The 22,727-nt window shown below is 47.8% G+C and overlaps 1 protein-coding gene across 4 annotated transcripts in view; it reads left to right on the top strand.

Annotated features, from left to right (window-relative positions):
• The first annotated feature begins 7,382 nt into the window (after window positions 1-7,382).
• The window catches only part of RERE (arginine-glutamic acid dipeptide repeats), a 177,078-nt gene continuing 161,733 nt past the window's right edge, over window positions 7,383-22,727 (top strand). For all 4 annotated transcript variants that reach the window (XM_086860202.1, XM_086860200.1, XM_086860198.1 and 1 more), the window contains exon 1: window positions 7,383-7,668. The gene's annotated coding sequence lies outside the window, so the exon portion shown is untranslated. The remainder of the gene's footprint in view (window positions 7,669-22,727) is intronic.

The raw sequence follows: 22,727 nt of genomic DNA, 5'->3' as shown, positions 1-22,727 counted from the left end.
GTGTGGACAAGGGGAACAAGGAGAAGGAATAAAGCCAAACCAGCTGCAGACCTCAGTTCTGCTAGGAAAACCTGGAGGCAAAAAAAGAAGAAGGAAAAACCCCATGAAAAAACAAGGAAGAGACCTGAGGAATGGGGGAAGAAAAGGGGTTGAATAAAGAACCCAGATGATAAAAATGACAGATACAAAATAAACTATGAGGAAGAAAACAATCCCAAGGCCCAGATGACTTCCTTGTGCCGCACTTGCAGGGAGTGTGTGGTGAAATCTCGGGCCTGAAGCACGAGGCACAGGCACAGCTCTGTCGGGAAGCACACACATTTCATCATCCAGGTGCCAGTTACAGGCTTAAGTTACAGGAGAGAGCAGGAATACAGGCTAATTCTGCAAAAGAAACCCCTTGGGCACAGGCCAGGCAAGCTGACACCTCTCTGACAGCGGCGTCTGCGGGAGCATCCCGGGGCCAGCGCGGCTCTGCAGCCCCAGGGTCAGCCCCAGGCCAGTGTCACCCCACTGATGGGGGACACTGGGGGACACTGGGGGCCTGTGGTGGGCACAGGGTGCAGAGTTCCCTTGGAAAACGAGCAGGGAAAGCAGCTGGGCTGGAGCAGTCCCAGAGCAGGATCCGTGCTCCCAAGGAAGTGCAGGGGGCAGATGTTTCCAGGTCTGAGCCTGTCCTCAGCCCCAGCAGGACAGGGGGATGGCTCTAAAAAGGCAGGGAGCTTTCTCTGGGACTGAGCAGACCCTGAAATGCTCTTGGCCAGCTGCTCAGGGTGCGGGATGTTAAGAGCAGAGCTCTCCAGTGGAGAGAGGCCCCAGGGGCAGCCGCAGCTTTGAGCCCTGCACAGACCCTGGTGTGTCATTTCCCTGCTGCTCACTTGTCTCACCTGTCCCCAGGGATGGGTGACACTTTCCAGGGCAGCGGGGAGGATTTCTCAGCCGGTTTTGTTCAGCTCTTTGAAGATAACAAGTGCTGAGGGGGAAAAAAGAGATGGTGCTTGAAATGGAAATGTTCCCATTGCTGTGGCTCTGTTTTCTCTCCCTTCAGAAAAGCCCATTCAGAGGAGCCATCAAAGGCAGCAGGGCTGCAACAGCAGGGAAAGAGCAGCTACAAGGGGGAGGTGGGAGCCAGGCACCTCCTCCTGGAGGAGCAATTTGCAGTGGGAAGGACAAAAATGTAAATCCGAAATCAATCCATCTCTCCCTTGAATGCTTTGGTCATTTCTAACAGCTCACAGCGAAGTGGGTCACTTAGGACAAGGAGGGAAGCTTGTAAATCCATTTACTGCTTCCTGCACTGCAGGAGGAGGGTGGATTTCCCGTGGGGATGCAGAAAGTGCCCAGCTGAGGTGTCCCACCATAGCAGGAGAGCTCAGGAGGGGCTCAGCAGTATCAAAGCAAACCTTTGAAGAGCCAGAAAGCACCAGGCCAGCAGCCCCTGGTTGGGGCTACTCTTCCCTCCCCTGGATGTCACATTTAACCAGTTTTCCATCTGCTCCTGTGAGCACTCAGTCCATAATTGATTATGAGCAATCAATTGATATTAACTGCAAGGGACGTAGAAATGAGGCAGCTCTGTGCACGTTCTTGGGCTGACAGTGAATTCCTTTTTGCAAAGCCCAGGAGTTGAGAAGATGATGAAAAAACCCCTCTTGGAGCTGTGTGAGATCCCCACCGGACCTGCACAGGGCACCTTGTCCTTGGCCAAGTGCAGGGCATGGCCTGATGGAAAACTGCTTTGCTGTTGGGAAGGAGAAGGAGAAGCCTGGAGATTGTGTGTGTGGCCCTGGAGCTGGATGTGAAGGTGCCCCTGTGTTTGTGGGAGTGAATGTGCATGGACTCGGTGTCCAGTGCCTGCTCAGACACGAGCCTGGGAGGCTTGAAAGTGAAAAGGTACCAAAAAACACAACAAAAAAATCACCCCAAATCCTCCTGCGCTTGGATCCCTTTTCCATCCCCCTGCTTCAAAGGGCTGCTGTCAGTCTGTGATGTTGGAACAATCCAGCAGCTGGTTGGGGTTGAAAGCAAGTTAGTTCTATTTAATTTGTTTAGCAGGTTTTATCTGGTATGTAAATCCCAGAATGGGCTCCTGTGCCTGTCCCTAGGTGTAAGCAGGATACAGAGCTGAGCATCAAGGGGTGATGCAATTAATCCCACTCATGAGGAAAGACTCATTAGTCATTTGCAGCTTCAGCACTGGTGCCTTTCAAGGTGCACAAATCTCTCGTTAGACACGTTTCATGTTCTGCAGATGCCATTTTGTCCCCTCTCCACATGCACTGGAACATGCCCAAGTTTACAAAAATGAGAGGAGCGATTGTTAGGGCTGAAATTTTTTTGTTCCCTTTCAATGGGATTTTTTTCCCTTTGCACGGCGCACATCCTGGGCTTTGATAAATGAGTCTCACCAGACACTGTGGTAAGCCAACCTCTGCTAATATTCATTATGCAGAACCCACTAGGAAATGGTCTGAGTCAGGGAAATTGAAAACCTTTAAAAGATAAAAAGGTTTTAAATTTTTTTTTTTTAATTTAACGAGGAAACTAATTTATAACATTTTACATTTCTGGTATGTTTTAAAATATTTAAAACATTAAACCCAGAAATTTCGTGGTTGTATGTGCTGTGTGTTAGAAACCTTTCACAGAGAAAATAGAGCTTTCCCCCCAAATTCCTGGGGTGTTTGGGAGGTGTGCAGGGACATGTTTGGTGGTGCACTGGGCAGGGTTAATGGTTGCACTGGGTGGTGTCAGAGGGCTTTTCCACCTCTATGATTCGGGGGCCCATGGGTTCAGAACTTCCTAGAACAGAATGAGCCAACACAGAGACACTTTGAGGCAGCAGAAAATGGATTTGAAGTGGCTGAGGATGGTGAAGGCTCTGCAGGGAGCCCCCGAGGTGGGGCTGGCTCTGGAGGTGTCCCACAGGCTCCCTGACCCCATTTCCATCCCAGGGCCATCCCCAGGAGCTTCTCCCTCGCACAGAGGCACCAGGAGTGGCCGTGCCGGGCTCACCTGCCAGCCCAGCCTGTCCTGCCGGGAACTCGTTCCTCCAGCCCCGGGGAAGTTGCATCAGATCAGGGAACAGCACAGAGCTTTTCTCTGCTCAGCCCCTGGCATTTGCTGCTCCCTCCAGTGTGTGTGGATATGCCCAGACTGATTTAAATCTCATTTCCATTACTTCTGCTTTCATTACAAGCCATACAGCCTCTTCTAGACAGAGATCTCTGTGTCCAGGAGGAGTTCACACATACCCAGGGCATTGGCCTCCAAGTGGGACGAGCCTTCCCAAAAATTCTCTGGTAATATCTGTGGAAATGAGATTTTAAATTCCTGAGATTTCTACAGTAAACAAAACAAAGCAGAGAATCCCCCAAAGCAAACAGTTTTCAGCTAAAGGGCTGGTATTCAGCTATGACAAAGGGAAGGAAAGAATATAATCCTTTTTTGTGAGTGGAGTTAGGTCATCTGTAAAAGCCTCTCAGAATATTATCTCCCAAGCTAATCGCTGTATTGACATTTGCCTGTTTCATTAGAGCTGAGTTTTTACTGCATTGCTGAGGTTACAACCTGACTCATCTGTCATGGTCAAGGACTGGTTTGTAATTTCATGACTGGAGAATTAAAAAAAAAATAAAAACCCCTCCATTATTTAAACTAGTTGGGCTGAAATGGTGTTCACAAAATTCTCAGTATTGGTGTGTTTTGACTTCATAGTTCCTAGTTAGATTTTTTTCTCTTAGGTTTTTGTTTCAGTCAGTTGGCAAAGTGTCAGCTGTTAAAAAAAGAGCCAGGTTAAAACAGATTTGTAAAGAGATCATTTTAAAAAGTTAAATATACCACATACACTGCCCTATGGATGTCAGATAAAATAGGTGCAAGGGTTGGCAAAAGGAGAAGAACCCCCCGGTGGAATTTTGCCACTGTTTGGTTTTGTTCCCCTGGAATGAAGGAGAGGAAATGGGAACAGGTGAAACATGGTGTGATTTTTCCGTGATGACAACAACAACGACACAATAACAGAAATAATTTGCAGTTCCTGATGTTTCCTTGCCTCAGAAGAGCTGAACTCTGTGGCTGAGAGCCCCGAAAGGACAAACCAGGGCAGAACCCCCGGCAGGGTGTGGGAGATGGGGAGCCAGGAGCAGGATGGGGAGCCAGAACACTCAGCAGAAACTGCTGCTCAGATCTTCACAAATATCCAGGGCTAAGGAAGAGGAATGTGAGGATTAACATTCTGTGTGGATACCCCGTGTGGCACGCTGGAATTCAGGTGTCTCTGTGGATTTGGCCAATTAGGATTTCTTCGTGTCAGCAGTTCCTGGGAGTGCTGGGAGACAGAGGCACAAAACATCCGAGATTGAGACTCTGCTGTGCCAGAGACCTGCCAGGATCTCACAGGGACGAGCTGCAGGAACAGCAGATATTTTACACATGGAACACAGAACGTGCCACTCATCCCACCAGCGACCTCTCTCCATTTGGATACGAGCCACAAAAATCTGAGTGACCGCACAGAGGAACAAAGGTCTCTCAGCAGCATTTGGGTGTTCCTTGATCTTCCTGGTGTTAACTAAACCCCGTGGCTTTAGCTGGGAGGAGATTATGGGCCAAGCTCTGTGGCTTTGTTTATTATTGTCCACAGGGAGAGCTCCATCTTTGCCAAAAAAAAAAAGAAAAAAAAAAAGACAACCCAAAAAAAGCAGCAGCTTCAAGTGCTATTCCTGCAGCAATCCCCTGGCTATGGACCAAACTCATAATTGGATCACTTGTTCGTGGTGTGAGGATGTGGCTTTGCCTGCTAGGACTGGCTGGGAAGGATTTTGGGGGGCACACAGATGTTTATTATACAGTAGAATCCCAGACTGGCTTGGGAAGGACCTCAGAGCCCACCCAGTGCCACCCCAGCCATGGCAGGGTCACCTCCCCCTGTCCCAATGTCCCAATGTCCAGCCTGGCCCTGGGCACTGCCAGGGATCCAGGGGCAGCCCCAGCTGCTCTGGGCACCCTGTGCCAGGGCCTGCCCACCCTGCCAGGAACAATTCCTGCCCCAGATCCCATCCAGCCCTGCCCTCTGGCACTGGCAGCCATTCCCTGGCTCCTGGCCCTCCAGCCCTTGTAAATCTCCTCTCTCTCTCTTTCCTGTGGCTCCTCCAGGTCCTGGAAGGCCACAATGAGGTCACCCCAGAGCTTCTCTTTTCAGGGTGAACAACCCCAGTTCTCTCAGCCTTTCCTTGTGCCCCATCCCTCTAATCAAGGTGTTGGCCTCCTCTGCACTGGGATACACACATTATACATGTATTTATGAGGCTATTCCCCCCCAGAGTGCTTGGGTTTGTTTAACAACAAAACCTGGCATCAAAATGTTGTGAGTAAACACTTCTAATCCTTGTGTGGTGACTTCATCACCAGAGCAGAGGAGAGGAAAGAGGAAGAGAAAGGGAGAGAGGCTGCTGTGGAGAATTTCCCCATTACAGAGAGAGTGGCAGGAAAAAGCTGAAGGCAAAACTGCCATCGTGGCAATTGATGGAGATTTTAATGCAGACATCCAGAGGCCAAGGAACATGAAATTGTAATTAGTGCAGAAAATAGGAGAGATGGAATCGGGCTCTATCAAGGACAGCCTAAGTGTAGCTCCGACAGTGTCAGACACTGAACTGATGTGCATTTCCAGACCCTTATCTAAATTAGTTATTAGAACACAATCAGCTCTGTGTCTCACCCTCTGGTGGTAATGTCCCCGAAGTTATGCTGGGGATAAATTTGTCCTGTATGTTCAGGGCAGAGAGCTGAATTCCTCTGATGTGCAGAGCTCAGATCTCCTTGTGTGTTCCCTTCTCTTCAGTGAGAACAGTTCCCACTTCCCCCTGCTGAAGGCAATAACAGCCTCAAACTTATCTCTGCAGCACCACTGGAATCGACCACGGAGACAGTTTACAGAGGCAGCAAACAGTTGGGGTTACACGAGTGTAATTGAGGGCAAAATCTGCCCTGACATATCCGAGTGCCTTTTCAGAAGGAAGATATAATTCCACATGAAAATGCTCAGATCCCCGGCTAGAACGTGTGACTTTCTTTACAGCCATGTGATTTATTTTGCTGGCCTGTGGAGGAGAGGTGAGGTTAATGTTAAATAACAAGTTTGCTCTATTTTCAGCTCTGGTACCTTCATGTTATCTTGTCTAAATATGTGATAGCTCAGAGATGAAGAAGCTTAAAAAAAAAATCAAAGTGACCAAGTGTTTTATTAATTGCTACTCAGTAATTTGGAATTCTGCTGTTGTGTCAACTTCCTTGCTGCACAGAGCAGCAAGAAGCAGCATCAGCTGTTTATCCAGCAAAGCACTTCTGCATAATCTGAACATTTGGTAACAGCAGCTTAACGTGACTGATAGAGAGTGTGAACCTTAGAGGGCTGATGGACTGGAGCTTCTGACAGAGCCAGAAAATTCTGTGCCTCGCCTCCCATTGAAGACACTCCAAGCACATTTACTCTGAGGCTGGAAACTGTTCACTAATTGATGAGAACAAGACAACTCGGGGCAGCCAGAGCACGCTGGACACGTCCAGGACAGAGGGACGGGACCACAGCAGGGCTGCCCTGCCCTGGCACCAGCCTCGGGCACCGGGAACGGCACCGGGAACCGCCCGGGCCCGAGGAAGGCACGGGACAGGATGGGCCTCAAGCTCCCTCCAAGCCAAACCATTCGGCCTCTCTCGTTTTCCGCCTTAAGCTGCGCCAGGGAAGGCTCAGGCCGGACCTCTGGAAGGTCTGTGGGGACCTCTGGCAATTCGGGAAGAATTTCTGCACCTTAAGGGTGCTCGGGCCTCGGCAGGGGCTGCCCAGGGGAGTTTGGAGTCCCCGTGGCCAGAGGGGTCCGAGGAAGGCCTGGACGTGGCACTCGGTGCTCTGGGCGCTGGGAACAAGGTGGGCGTGGGTCTCGAGTCGGACTCGGTGCTCCCGGAGGTCTTCTTCAACCTCCCCGACGTTGTGATTTGTAACCTCCCCGGTGCCGTGATTCCACGGCCGATGCCGGGGCAGGCACGGGCTGGGCTGGGAGCAGCAGGGGGACAAAGGCACCTCAAAACAACGCTCGTGCCGCTGGGGACAGCGATCGTGAAACCGACCCGCAGAACCCGGGGAAGAAATGGAGGAAGGAAGGGAAAAAGAAGGGAAGGAAGGGAAGAAAGGGATGGGGCAGAGGGAAGCGCTGCCGGGGCCGAGCCGCCCCTCCCTCACGGCCGCCTTTGTGCGCGGCGCCGCCCCCGCCTCCCCTCGCGTTTAAATCCCCTCCATCCCGCGCTGCCATTGGCCGGCGGGTCACGTGGCGCTGCGCGGCAGCCAATGGCGGGCGGCGATACTGGCGGGGCGCGCGGCCGGCGGCGTTGCTGGGCGCCCGCGGTGCGTGCGTGCGCGAGGGCAGGGGCGGGCGGGGGCAGCGCGGGACCGGCCGCTCCTCCTCCTCCTCCTCCTCCTCCTCCTCCTCCTCCTCCTCCTCCTCCTCCTCCTCCTCCGTCCCCTCCTTGTTCCCCGGGAAGATGCCCCTGGGCTGCCGCTGCTGAGGCACCGCGCGGGGTCCCCGCCGCTCGCTCCCCCCGCGCCGCCGCCGCCGCCGCTTTGTCCCGGCAGCGCCCCGGAGCGCCGCGGATGCTGTAGAGCCCGCCGAGGTGGGTGGGCGGCGGGCGCGCCGCGGGGCCGCGGGGCCGCGGGGCCGGGGAGAGGCCGCGGCCGCCCCCGGGGAGCGCGGGGAGGGAGGGAGGGAAGGAGCTCGCTCGCTCCGCCGGGGCTGCGGGGATGCTCCCGCGGGGACACCGAGTTCAGCCTGCCGGGGCTGGGCTCTGCCTGTGTGTCTGTGCTCGGGGGTTATTTGTTTGTTTTATCCGCGTTTCTTTATTTATTTCTTGGTTTTGCTGCTCGTCTGTCGTGTCTGCCTGATGCTCCGTAGGAATAATGTGCTCAGGAAAAGGCTTAACTTGTTACCCATCCAAATAAAGGGGGTGTATGACTTATATGCGATTTAAATGCACGCAAACGGGAGAACGACTTAGCTGTTTAAAAGGCACGCTTGCTTTCATGTGTGTAGGTATGGAATCCTGAAATGAAGATTTTATGCAAATTGATTTAATCATAACATTTTCAGTGGCATAGAAAGGGGTGGGGTTTTCTCTCTTCTTCTTCTTTTTTTTTTTTTTTTTTTTCTTTCGTTTGTTTTGTTTTGTTTTGTTCCCATTTCTCTTTCTGAAGCGTGAAAAGAAGATGCCCAGAATCAGGAAAGTAGTAGGAGGTAGACAACATTGGAGGCTTCATTGCTGAAACTGACTGCTCATGAAATTGTTGGGAAGAAAACAATATGATTCATTGTTGAGGTGTCTCTGCCCTTAGATTTATTTTTACAGGCTGCTTGCAGTTATTTTGGTTTGCTGAGTTCTTGTGCTGAGTTTTTCCTCGAAGCAGCAGCATTCTTGGAGATGATGAGGAGCTCAGAAGGTTTTTATGCAGTCAGCAGGCTGCTGTCTGATGGCTGTTTACTCCTGCCTTACATTGGCCAATTATTGAAATCAAAGGTGTTATTTTGTTTGTGCACCAGTGCAGCTGAATTGAGGAGCCTCGTGCACTAGTTCATTCTGTTAGAATTCAGTAAAAATGCTTTCTCGGAACAGATCTGAAGTGACAATTCAGGTAGTGTCCCTGTTCTGAAATGTGGGCTTTAGCCAGATAAAAAAGAACACTGTTTCAAAAGAAGTTGGTTGTGAAAGGCACATGTCAAATTTTTGAATAACGTGCAATGTACATTTTTTTGCTGTTGTTGTTCTGGTATTTCCAGGCAAACATTTTGGGGTTGTTCTTTTTTTTTTTTATTTTTTTTCCTTTTTTCTGTTTTACCCAGCTCCCTTAGAATTGAGAAATCCATGGTGGTTTAGAGGCGTGGAAACGTTTCTATGATAATAAAAGCACTTCTGGTAAAGACGTCTCCTCCTGCTTTTCGTGCTCGAGTTTGCCCCCCAGGTGAGGAGGGGGTTGCTCTCCGTGCCTGGCGGGGCCCAGGAGCGATTTGGGCCGGGTTTGGGTGTTTGTGGCCGCGGTCTGGAGGCAGGAGCAGGAGGTGGCTGCACACAATGCCCGGCCTGGGAGCTCATTGTTCTTGTGCGCCCGCCGCCTCCGGGACTCCGCTCTCTCGCACGGCGCCTTTTGCCGCGGAGCAGGGGCACAGAGAGCCCCGGGGCCTCTCCTGCCCCTTCCCTGCCTCCCCAGCACGGCCTTTTGCTGCCTCGGAGCAAGAAAACAGCGGATTAGCGGCTGAAGGGCGCCCAAACATTGCGTGTGCGCTGTGCTGCTGCCGCCGAGCCCCGGCAGCGGGAGCACGCGAGGTGAGGCTGGGAAGTGCACTCACTCCATGGAGCCCTCAACTTTCCTTCCTTCCTCTCCTTCCTTCCTCTCCTTCCTTCCTCTCCTTCCTTCCTCTCCTTCCTTCCTCTCCTTCCTTCCTCTCCTTCCTTCCTCTCCTTCCTTCCTCTCCTTCCTTCCTCTCCTTCCTTCCTTCCTTCCTCTCCTTCCTTCCTTCCTTCCTCTCCTTCCTTCCTTCCTTCCTCTCCTTCCTTCCTTCCTTCCTCTCCTTCCTTCCTTCCTTCCTCTCCTTCCTTCCTTCCTTCCTCTCCTTCCTTCCTTCCTTCCTCTCCTTCCTTCCTTCCTTCCTCTCCTTCCTTCCTTCCTTCCTTCCTTCCTTCCTTCCTTCCTTCCTTCCTCTCCTTCCTTCCTCTCCCTCCTCCCCCCGGAGCTGTGTGCGAGGGGAGGACACATCACATAAAAGCCTGAGGATGACAAAGCGAGGGGAAGTGCAGAGGTTCACTTCAGTGTATCCACGGTTTCCCTTCCTGCTGATTGTTTCGGCCTTTTGTTTTCCCAGCAGCGGCTGTAGAATTGTAGGATGTCTGGAGCCCCAGGGTCCCCGAGTGCAGATCTTCCTCCTCCTCGCAGGGCTGAGCTGGTGCTGAGGATGGGAAGGAGCAGCTGCTGCACGAGGGTTTGGGGCTTTGGTCAGGCTGGTGAGGCATGGTCAGATCTCAGCTGCCGGCCTGGGGATGCTGAGTGTGCAGAAGGGAGTGAAAAATAACGTGGTTCTTGAGCTAAAGTTGCCAGTGTGCTGGATCCTTTGGAAAACAGGAAACTCTGACTGTCACAGTTTAATCAGGAGGTTTCTCAGGTTTGGTTGGGACTCTTTAGCTGACTTCAGTGTGTAATTGGGCTCAATGACTTCATTTTCCTTACCTGAATAGAATGTGGTGGTTGCCTGTGGGTTGAGGACACTTTTTGTGTGTTTTTCTCGCAGTCCCAGCTTTGGTGTGGCTGGGGAATTGGTGACTGTGTGCATGGCTGCTGTGGTGGGAGCTCAGAGGGCTGGTGGAACACTTGTGCTGCCTCTCTGTGGCTCTGGGACTCCTGTGCCGTGGGAATTTGTTTTGTGCAGAGGCTGGAATGGGAAACTGTGCATGGACAGAGCTCCTGTGTGAAACAGGGAGCATTTCCTGGGCAGAAAGGTGTGACCAGGAGAGCCAGAGCTGTCCTGAGCGGGCATGGGTGGTGGCTGAGCAGGCAGTGATTTCTCTGCAGCCAGGGGTTTGTTTTACCTTGCTGGGGCTGTTTGCATGCAGAGCCCTTCCTGGGGAGTTGTGGCTGCACGTTCGGGGCTGCCACAGCAAAAGGTGGGGTTGAAGAGATGTGGTGTGTGTGATTTTTGAAGCCGTGCCAGGGGACGGTCAGGTTGGATTTTAGGGCAAGGTTCTTCCCCCCGAGGGTGCTGGCACTGCCCAGGCTCCCCAGGGAACGGGCCCAGCCCCGAGGCTGCCGCAGCTCCAGGACACAGATCCCAGGGATGCCCAGGCTGGGATTTTGGGGTGTCTGCAGGGCCAGGAGCTGAACTCTGATCCTCCTGGGTCCTTTCCAGCTCAGGAGAGTCTGTGAGCCTGTAATTGTTAGCACTGGTTGCAGCTTAGGTGAGAAAAAGGGCGTTTTGATGTTGTGGTTTAATAAGTGACTTTTTAAAATAACAATCTGTAGCTTTATTCTCACAGCTCCAAAATGCACCTTTCTGTTGAAGCCACTCCGAGTGGCTCTTCCACCCATAAAGAACTTATTTCACTTTTGGGGGAGGGAGGGGCCGCAGGTGTGCTGGGAGCACCCGGAATTCAGCGAGTATGTGTTAGTGGAGAGGGAATTGTGCCTTTTCCTCCCAAGCAGGGCTGTTCACACCCCGGGACTGCCCCAGGGCACCTCTGACTTCATCCGGAGCTGCGTGGGGGACCCTGCAGCCTCAGCCAGTGCCAGGTTGCACTCTGCTCTTGGTGTGCGAACACAGTGCCCCAATTGTGCTCAATTTCTACTTGGGAAAATAATGACAATTGGAAAACAATTAGTTATTATGTGATCCTGAAATGAGGGAGGAAGGACATAAATTAAAAAAGGGTGGCTGGGGTTGGAATTAACCATTAAAAAACCCAAACAAACCCAAAACCACCAACTCCAGGTTTCTAGTGAACTGGTATTTGGGTTTTTTGAGGTGGTGTCCTGCCTAGACTAAATATTTTTAATGTTTGGCTATTTTTCACTCCGGTTTTGCTATATACTGCAGTTGTCTCTGTTGCATGAGGTCTAAACAAATCATCCTGCTTGACTTAAAGGGATGTATACTCTCTGATTTTAGCTCAGAGCTTCAATTTAAATTAATATGCTTAAAATATTTTAAAGTGAAACCTATCTTTGAACCATAACAGAACAAGCCCCTATTGATTGGAGGCCTGTTTATTTAATGTGCTTTTTTTTCCCCAAAGCCGCCTGAGATGAAGTTTGCAGGTTACTGCTGTGGAGGTGGCACAGGGTGAGTGTGATCAGCTGCACTTTGGGGATGGCTTTTCCAGCGAGCTGCTGGAGGAAAATCCGTGTCCTCCTTGGAGTGATAGAGGTGCTGGGGAGCAGGATGCACAAGGCAGCTTTGTGCTCTGGCTGTGGCTTTGCCAGCAGCGTTTTACACAGCCTTTGCTAATGTTGGTGGCTGTGCCCAAGTGCTCCTTTCAGAGAGGCTGATGGGGGAACAAAGGAGCAAACAAGATATGAATGCTGCACTGGCTCCTTGTGCCTTCGCAGCCCACAGGGGCAAGGGCTGCCTGGAAGGGACTGAAAAGCACAAACAGATCGAAATATTAGCCTGGCTGTGCCTGCCTCAATAGGTGTTGTGTGCTTCGGCTTTGGCTTGGTTTTTTAATGCAAATGTTTGTTAGTTCACTGAGCACCCAGAATTGTACGCTGACCTAGAGAAAAGTGAAACCAGTGAGGATGCAAACATCACTTTTCCCTCTGTGCCCAGCCAGGGTAATGATCACCTTTTTTTTTGTTTGTTTTCTTTTTTTCTCCTGTGGAATTCTTAGAGATGTGTGTTTGGAATGTGCTGTATGGGGCTGCTGGTGTTTCTGTGGATTCGAGACAGAAAGGGTTCTATTTGCATTTGGCATCTTAATTATGTTAGAAATGCAGTTCTGAAAATGTGGATCACTTTAGGTATCGCATAAATTTGATAGATGAAAAAGTAAGTTTTGATGATTGAGTTACTGAAAAATGGGCTATTCTCTATGTAGGTTGTCTTTTGTTCTTCCTACAGAACACAAATGAGAGGCCAGTTCACGTTATAAGATTCAGGATAAGTGGAAGAAAATGAGTGCTCATTAATTTTGAGGTCGTAGTTAATCTATGTATTTAATCTACTTGTCTGTAATAAAAAAAGTTACTGTGGTATTATTAATCCCTGGTACTGAGAGTCAATTTTGGCCTGTTTCAAATATGTAACAGGATTTCTCTTTTATGATCATGGGTGTTCCGTGATCTTTTCTAGTACAGGCAGTGAGGGCTGGAGTGTAAATTTATTTTCCTGATCAGCAGAACTAATGAAGGTTCTGTTTTAGTGCTTCTGCAGAGGAGATAGGAGCTTGTAAGTCCTGACGTTTGCTCCCTCCATCCCTGTGAAATCCTCTTTTTTCTTGCCATTGTCCTTCCTAACAGATGAGTGGGCAATAACATGGCTGTGCCTACGGGCTCCTGGCTGCCAAGCAAAACCCCAAATGCTGCTTTCTGTCTGGCCATGCCTTACTGGGGATGTAATTAATTAGAGAGTTTTTTCCTATCCATCTGCTGGCTTGCACAAAACTTTCAGGAATGTTGGTTATTGCTGAGATGACTGTCGTGGCAGGCTGGTTAGAAATTCATTATGCACTACAAGTTACTGGCATGAAATGAGAGAAGGAGGGAATTGGGGGAAGGGGGAAGTGAGGTGAATTAGGGAAGTTTGTTTTCTCTGAAGAAAGGGGATAAAGAGAAAGGAAGTTGTGTCATCCAGTGCTAATAAATATTTCTGTCAGGGTGATGAGCAGTGTCTCCTTTATGTTGGTCCTTTTTATGTGGCCAACTGCTTTGGGGTGGAAGCAGACAAGTTTTTGGGCACTGGGCCCATCTTCCTGCAGATTCTCCTTTTTTTTGGGAGCTCTTTGGAAGCATTGTCAGGGTCAGCTGGTCTGGGAGCAGCATCTCCTACAGCTGTTGGTAAAATACATAGGGGGAACATCCTTGTGCTGTACTGAAAATGGATAAAACCAGTGAGGAGCAGAATTTCTTACCAGTGAGAAGTCACTGTTAAAACTTTTAGAAAACCCAGCTTTTTTTTTGGATTGGTATGAATGTGTGTGTGTGTTTGTAGTATTTTCCCCACAAAAGTCAGCAGGTGTTCAGTGCCATGCAGGTTTCCCTGGTGCCAGTTTCCCTTCCCTGAAGGCCAGGTGCCTTCCAGCAGCCCTTTTGTGTCTGTGCTTTAGGAAATGGCTCTGCACACTTAAGTCAGAGTGCCTCTGACTCCTGGGATCTCAGCCCTGCACTCAGAGCTTGGCTCAGCACTCTTGTAGCACTGCCTGTTCCATAACCACCCCTGAATTGCATAAACTGACACATGGTCTCCTTTCAGCTAATATCTTTCAAATTTTAACAAAAACTAACCCAGAGAAGCCTTTTCTCTGTTGCTGCTGAGATCACAGTGGTCTGGAGGGAGCTGCTGGGGCTGCACCACGTTTTAAACCTGAGCACCTACAGTAATTACCTGGCTGCATTGCAATGTAAAGCAGGATGATCTATCTAGACTTGAGTGTTTTGGTGTGGTGAAATAGAGAATTAAACCAGAATGTGATGGTTTACTTATTTTGGCAACCAGTTTATTTCCCTGGTTTAAAGAAAATGGCAAATTCAGTTAGTAATTAACTATGCATTATAGGGTGTTAGGGGATCAGCAGCTTTGTGCTAAATATCAAAGCTATTAAATATATGTGTTTAAGGATTATGAATCTTCTTAAACAAGTGCATATATGGCAGTAGTCTGCTGATGCCAGCATGCACAAGGGACTGGAATATGTTTACACGAAAAGTGTCATGAATATGAAAGAAGAAAGTGCTGTAGATCATGGAATTCTAGTGCTTTAAGGGCTGTATTTCCCAAGAAAGACCCAGTAAAAAACGGTGGTGTCAGACAACTGGGACCTTCAGATGAGCTTTGAATGAAGGAAGAAGTTGAGGTTCATCAGGACAGCTGATTCCTGCTTTGGGTGAAACACAATTTCCCAGTGGTTGTGTGTCCTTTGGTAGCTGGTACAGCTGTGCCAGGGGTGCAGCCTGGCTGAGAAGGAATGCAATGTCTCCGTTAAAGATCTTCTAATGAGGTCGGTGCCGGAGACTTAAACACTTAATCCTCATTTCTACAAACTGGGAGTGAGATGCCGGAAATCTAATTTATGTCTCTAAGGTCATTCATTTTCATGAAACTTAATAGACCTGGCTCTGACTGCTCCTTAAACCACTGAATTATGTTACTTGCCTTCCAACATGAACCCTTCAGATGAGAACCTTTACTCAATGATTCAACAAACCTATTTACCTGTACACTTAGAGATTCCTGTGACTCAAATGCCCAGCTTGCCCCTCCTGTCTGTGCTTGATCAGGGAAACCTTGCTCTTGGAAGAAAACTGAGGCAGAATCTAGATTCAGCTCTGCTGGAACACTGCTGGCTCTTTGGGTGCTCCATCAGAGTTCTGAGCTGTTGGAGGGCAGTAGGTGAAAAGGCAGTGGTGCACAGGGTCTGGTAATCTGAATTTTTTAATTGTCCTAATTCATAGGGAGGTTCTGGGTTTATCAGTGACACGTTCCTGTATCACACACAGAACTATGTGACTTACAATGTGTTTATTTTGGACCTCTGCCTAGGTTTTTTTCCATAATTCTGCCCATTTTCCCACTGTAGACTTTGAGATTCTCCCTGTTGTGGTTTTTGGTGATTAATGTGAGTGTTTGAGGATGTTTCTTTTCCCCCTGAGTCTCAGTCCCTGTCACAGCTCACCTTCCAGGGCTGGCTTTGTTAAACAGCCTGTAAACAGCATATCTGCTCATTCTTCTGGCTGGAAAAAGTCATTTGATTCTTATTTCCTGCTTGTCTTCATGCTGAATAGCCTCAGTCCCTCATTGTTGGGTTTTATTGTGTAAGCGCTTCTCTTTGGAGCGTGAGCAGCGCAACTGCTGCGCTCCTGTTCTCCGGCTCCGTCACCGCTCTCTGCAGCCCTGCCTCAATTAACGTGCTCTTCCCTGCGCTAATTAGTCATCAAATAACTCCTTGCACAGCTTTTGTCCCAAAGTAGGCGTTCAGCAAGATGTGGAATGTAATTACTTCTGTGTACGTGTAGTCAAGTCTTGGGAGTCCCCAGAAGTTACGTTCTCACTTCTCCTTGCCGGGCCTGTTCTGGTGAACTTTGGATGTTCTTGGAGAGAAGTGAAGGCTGGGAGGGATTCTTAGTGAATCTCTTGTTCTGTTTGAAACTGAACTCGATTCCTGTATTGGATCCCAAGGATTTTATGCTTAGGTAGTATGTTTAGTTCCTGGAGCTGATAAAGGGTCAGGGTACCAGCAGACAACAAGAGAGCCTGGGAAGATTCCAGGCTGTTAATTCCTGATGAGAATTCAGATGTTGGTATCACAATATTTGGCTCCAGACACTGAAAAAACACAGAAAATTCATTGCATGACCTTGAACCAAGTAACTCATTACAGTTTTGTTCTTCTGCTTACAAAAGAGGTGTGAGGGTACTTTGTTATCAGGGAGTTTTATTGCTGTTGGGCAATAAGAAAGTGCCAATTTGCTGTGTGTGTTTACTCTGCTAATCTAAAAATGTGTTTAACTTAGTTAAACACGACGTTTCCTTTTCCCAGTGATCGTGAAACAGGCAGTTAATGTGTTAAGAACATAAATATATAAGTATATATATATGTAATGGTATATTTGCATCAGAACATCACTGAGCTGTTCCAATGTACTCCAATCACCACATTCTCACTGTGCCTTTAAGGCATTTTCTCTTCTTAAAAGCCTAATTCTGATGGCAACTGTGTGTTGTATCTTTGGGTTTGTTATTTTGTGTCCTGATGTATCTATTTGGTATTACACATCCATAGCAAAGCAGTTCAGGATCTTGCCATACCAGCAGCTGTGGAGAATATCTAATTCCTTGGTATTGAATGGAAATTATTCTTCTTGTTTTTTTTAATGCCTCTTTTGTTAGATGCCAAATTTGAGCTATGTTAATTTCTTTTTTCCTTAAAAGTTTTAGAGGAAATTTCTGGTTTGCCATTTTCCGTTGTTTTCAGAACTCTTTTATGCTGTAATTCTTGTCCTGGATCGAGTTTGCCTTTAAAATAAGCTTTGTAGGAACAGTCTTGCCCTTGGTTTATGTATTTGTGCTTTCAGTGGAGCAGAAAGATGAGGCAGGAGAGCTGTGAGCATTCCTGGTGCTGAGTCCTGCCCTTGGTGTCCCTCCTGCTCCTGGTGGGCTCCTGCCGAGAGCACTTCCCAATCCATCCTGGGAATGCTCTGAGGAACCTTCTCTCTTCCTCCTGAAGCTGCTGGGAGTTGGGATTTCCCTTTCGGGTGCACAGAGGTGAAGTTGTGGATGCTGAATGAGCCTTCCAGGGTGGAAAGAGGTGGAGTCACCCCACTGGAAGCTGAGGAAAGCCAGGGGGATATTTCCTATGTACATGTTTGGTTTGAATAAAAATACGTTCTGTAGAATCCAGTTCAGTAGAAAAATAATTTGCACCTCATTTAAATAGGGTTTTTTAAATCAGTCTGTGGTCCAGTGGGTGGATGAAGAATCAAATCTGTGTTCTCTCTTCCCTGGGGAGAGGAAGGGCGGGCTCCAGGGAGGAAAATTAGGCAGAAGAGATTAATACTTGCAGTGCAGGAAACACTGATCCCTCTGAGATCTAAAGTTGCTGTTTGAAGTCCAACCAGGTCTATTCTCTGTGTGCCTGGATGTGTTTTGGAGCTGCTGTGGCCTTTCTGTCTGGGCTGTGATTAGAGAAGAAGTGGTGGCTGTAGTGAGCTGGTGTCACAAGTAAAACCAAAATATTCTTTAAACATTAAAATAAAATTCAAACAGTTATCAAGGAGCATGGCTGAGGCAGGAGAGTTTCCTCCAGTTCTGAGTGTACTTAGGCACGTGCATGAGTTTGTCTCATTTTTTGGACATGACTTATGTTTTCCCCCTCTAGCTGGGTTTCTTTTCGAGGTCCACTGCCCTCATTTTCCACATTATGTTGATACAGAAAGACACCAGACTTGAAAGGTACCTTGAAAGTACCTCTTGGCAGCAGCAGTGTCTTCAATGCTCAGGAAAATGCCTCAAAAAGTACTTGAAATTTTGATTTTTGTGAGGGCAGAACTTATTTGGGGAGCATCCTTAAGCATCCCTCCCTCGGCGATTGCTGCCTCCTTAGTTCCTTGATGTTCACAGTTCTCAGGTCATCAGTTCCTGTGCAGAAATGGGACTTGAGGGGCCACTCATCCAGAGCACAGTTTGACTTCTGCAGCTGTGGAGGAATGTCTGGTGTTTCAGAAGACTGCAGATGTTAAGTGTTTGTCAGGAGGAGCTGCCGAGCGTGGCACGTGCCTGATGTGCTTGCTCTGGTGACTTGATTAGCCCTGGATTTGGTCTGCAGATAAATCGCCTGTCAGGGAGGGCTGCCAGTGTTGTCTCTATAGCACAGTGCAATTTTTTGGGTTTTTTTTTGGTTTTGTGTATTTTTTTTAAGCCACTGGTATCAAAACAAACCTTGAGTGCTCTGGGGACTGAGCACTGCCTGAGTTGGAGGCTTTGACATTAGAGAAACTGCTTGGAGATGAGGGGTGCACTGGGAATCTGACATTTGGGGGTAGCCCTGGGTACTGAAATGCATCAAATCATTTAGGAGGAGGGAGCTGCTAAATGCTGTTAGAGAGCAGCATCTGAAGGGGTTGCCTTCCACATGTGCAAGTCCTTCCTCTGAGCCACAGCACCCTCCTGGATCCCCGCAGGAGCTGGAAATCCACGGGAATTGCATTTGTCTGCTGCAATTAGTGGAGTGTGTTCCTGAAAGGACAAAGCCTTTGTATAGTCTGGCTTTTTTGATGATGCCGAGCTTGAGGAAACCCACATTTCTCTGTAGTGGTAACTCATTCAGCTGTGTCTAAAATTTGATTCTTTCTTGTAGGAGGCAAAAATATGCCTTTAGTTCTCAGTGAAGTGTCAGAGCTAAAACACGTTTAAAGGAATCTGTGTTAGATCACAAGGTTGAATTCTGCTTGCTCGTGCACTTTTTTTTCTCCAGCATGGGATTTCTTGCTATTTTCTTGGTGTGAAAAAGAGCCCTTAGAGTGCCTTTCACCATGGCACAGTCTCATCCAAAAGGAAAAGGGGGGAAAAGCGTGGAAAACTTATGGGTTTAGGGAATGTGCTTCTCCCAAAGAATGTGACAGCTCACCTACACATCACTTCATTGTGTGTGTGCCAGGAGAGTTCCTCAGAGATGTATTTGCTCATCTGTGTTAGAGAGAATTCCTTCTGTGACTGAGAAACTGAAAAGCTCAGTTTCTCAGCTGGAGGTTGAGGTGAGAAGGTGATTCAGGTTTGGGACACGGGTGGGTTGGGTTGTGTGCAGTTTTGGATTTCATTATTCACAGAGCAGTGAGGAGCTGGACGCACCCGTGAGCCCTCAGTGGCCATCCAGTGGCCAGTGCTGGCCTGCCTGGACTGCTTGTCCCTGGCCACACGTATGAGGCACTGACTGTGGTCAGAGGCAGCAGGAAAATCTTTCTGGAGGCTCTCAGGCACTTGAAAATATCCCTGACTGGGTTTAGGAGAAGGGGAAAGAGCTGTGCAGATGATTATTAGAGGAGCTTGGGAGTGCAAGTTGTATTTATTGGAAAGAAGCCAACTCTTAAACAGAACTGTAAAGACCCGTGCTCTGATCAGCTTTTGAATGTGGAAAGAGCTCCCTGGTCTGAATTACAGGGCTCTGGTTAAATGATTACATGAGGTATGTTTAAAAATAGCAAATGTCTTTTATGTCCAGTCAAATAAGGTTCTTGGCAGTCAAATGAAATCTATGTTGACTTCCATCTGACAGCCAAGTGACTCAAATTCTATGTTTCCTAAAGGAAAATGGCTTTTTTTATTTTTAGTTTCCGATTAATTCCATTGTAGCCTGTAACAATAAATAATCTAGTACTGGATTTTCTTTATAAAAGTAGGATCCATAACTCTGCAAGCAACCTTTAGTTCAGCTGTTTCCAACGGGGGGGTTTAGATGCTGTGCTAAGGCAAGTTAGAATTTGTGAGGGCTCTTTTTGCAGTGGGAAATGGTCTGTTGAATGCTTCTCTAGCATGTTCCTGTGCACTTCAGTTTGCCAGATTAACGGAGCTATTAATAATAGCCACTCCTGCTCCTTCAGCCTGAAAGAGTTGGTAAGCATGGAGCTATATGTAGTTTGTATTTTTAATTAAACTTGTACTGGGATTATCTTGTATTACCAGCTACCTTCTAGAAGATTATGTTCATAAAAGGTTCATGAGTTGTTAAGTGGAAGAGATTAAAGTGATTGTTGGCGTGTTAGTAGAATTATTTGTTGCCTACGCAGCATTTGTTCATAGCTTTAATTTGCCAGTAATGGCAGACAAGTAAAATGCAAGCATCTGACTTTTAGAATCTACACTAGCTGACAAAACCAGGCCGTATTTCAGAGTGATTGTCTTTTTTATTATTGTTCTTCTAATGTGATATTTGGCTGTTTAGAAGTATTGAGTGGAAGAATATTGTTTTCAGTGTTTTCGGCGCTCTTACGTTCTGGTGATGTTCTTAACGGTGTGACCAGAAATGTATTTTATTAAAAATGGAAAACCACTTAAAGCGTGGAGGGGATAAAGGAGCACAAAGAACTGATGAGCAGATGCTGGAGGATATGGTTTCTATTATACTGGACATGTAAATCCTTGCTGTGTTGGTCATTTAATCAATATAGGAGAGGTGTTGGAGGGATCCTGTGCTTAGGGAGATAATGTCTTTCAATGCAGTGCTTAGGATGATTTTATGCATCCAAATCTGTTTAGAATGAACTGTGAAATAGGTCGGGCAGTGCTGAAGAATCCAGTGGGTGTCTCTGCCGTTATCAAAACCCATTAGTGAGTTGTGGCGTGCCTGAATGGCTGTCATTGTGGAGCTGCCTCCATCCCGGAGCAGGGAGTGCCTGGCCTCGTTTGGGGGATGAACGGTGCCTGTGTGCCACCAACAATGGTGTACAGTGTGAATAAACATCTGCTGGCCTTCAATAATGCATGCCAGGCAGCTTGGGGAGCTCCAGCCTGCACTCGCGTGTCTTTTAGACACAGCAAGTTCAAACAAACAGGGCAAACTTACATGGTGAGATTCTGCACAGATGTGCTGTGGATGTGGGAGTTGTTACCTCCAAAGATGATGTGTGGGGTGAGTTTGTGTGTGCACTGTGATAATGGGTAGAGTAAAGCCAGTTTTCAGTGCCTTCAGGGGTGCTGTGGGAATGTGTTGCACTGTTCTGCTCTGGATGTGGTGTAAAAAAAAATAAATTAAAAAATATATATATTTTCCTATCTTCCTTTTGCCAAGAAGTTGCCTTGGAGTTGTTTGGGTGTGTGTGGCTGGGGAGGAGCAGGCTGGTGCCAGCCCCAGCTCCTCATCACCCTGGCTCTGGTACCCAGCTCTCCAGTGCTGAGATCTCGAGATGATGAAGGATTCCGATGTTAATTGCTTTTCTGTTGCCAGAAATGTATTCTGTTAACAATATGTGCAATTTGTGTCCCTGCAGCTCTGCCTGTGCTGGCACTGCCAGCTCTTAGGGACTGCTCAGGGGTCGTGTCCAGGGCTGGGATCAGCTGGAAAGCTCACGCAGCACTGACCATTCCCAGGCTGCTCTTTGGAACTGGGAAAACACAACTCCTGTCTGGAGCAACCTGAAAACCCAGATTTTCATGGCCAAGCTTGTGAGAGGTGTATCTCTGTGTTTGGGAACATAACTGCTCGGTTTCTCCGTGCTCCTCAGCCAGGCATATTCAGAGCAGGGTCCAGTCACCACAGGCCAGTCACCACATGGTGGCAATTTTCTCAGGAAAGGAATCTGTGGATGGAAAGCCTGAACTTGCCTTGCTCGAACATGAAGAATGCAAGTGTGCTTTAAGTTAGGATGTGAACTACACTGATGGCTCTGCTTTGCAGATGTGGTGAGTTTGAGAAGGTCTATAGATCACAGGAGACTATCGAGAAATTACCATTAGCTCTGTCCTTGAATTTAGCATTTCATGCATGTCTAGCTGGTAAAACGCTAAATGCAATTTTTTCAATTATAAAGGCTTAGCAAGGCTTAGAGATGATTTTCTGAGATTCTAAAATATGTACTATTTAATACATAATGCAAAAGGAAAAGCTGGTTTCTTAATGTAAGAACACGAAAATGGAACCAGCTGCAATGTTATGCCACCCTGGTGCAGCTTTGATGCTGCACTTTTAGCAGTGGATTAAATATTGATACCTCTTTCTGCCCCCTCACCTCCCAGTACACTTAAAGCTTTTGCCGTTGTTTTTAAGTGTTTATGGAAGAGCTCATCAAGTTTCTGTAGCTTTTCCCACCAGATTTTTGTGAAGTATTAAGGGTTTATGTTTGTAGTTTAGGGGGAAGAATGTGTGAGCAATTCTCTTCTATAAATACATGGATCTGTTGGTGAGCAGGAGAACTGCTGGACTGTGTAAGCTCCATGTTAATATGGGTACAGAGGATCATGATGTCCCTTGGCTGCAGCAAGATCAGACCCCAGATCAATTAAACAGTATATGAAATTAAACTATAAAATGGAAAATAAATGTGTGATTATATCACAAATGAAAGGCAGATGTGAGGATCCCAGGGATTCCACGGGCTGCTATGAAAACATCTGATGCTTGTTTGAACTGTCTATTAGCTCTCAAGTGTGAGTTACATCCCCCTGAAACTGTTCAGGATGCTGGGGAAAAGTTCCTGTACTGCCAGGGATTAGGGAAGCGAGGAGGTTAAGAGGAGATTTATGATATCTGTTGGAATATTCTGCTAGGAGTGGGAACACAGAGTTCAGCTGGACAAGGAGCTGCCTGGCAGGGGCAGTTTTCACTGTGTCCCTGGTGGCCTCTGGCTCCCTGTAGCCCTTGGACTTAGCTTAGTCCATCACCAAACTCCTCAACATCTGTAAGCTGACTTGTGTTTCTGACACAGATTCACTGAAGGGCCTTTCCCTGCTACCAGAGAAGCTGAAATTTCCCCATAGTTAATAGAATTGTTT

The sequence above is a fragment of the Cyanistes caeruleus genome, chromosome 22, assembly GCF_971803275.1.
Source record: "Cyanistes caeruleus chromosome 22, bCyaCae1.hap1.1, whole genome shotgun sequence".
NCBI classification, from domain to species: Eukaryota; Metazoa; Chordata; class Aves; order Passeriformes; family Paridae; genus Cyanistes; species Cyanistes caeruleus.
Note: the sequence above shows the minus strand (reverse complement) of the source record. Positions and strands in the feature narration are given on the sequence as shown.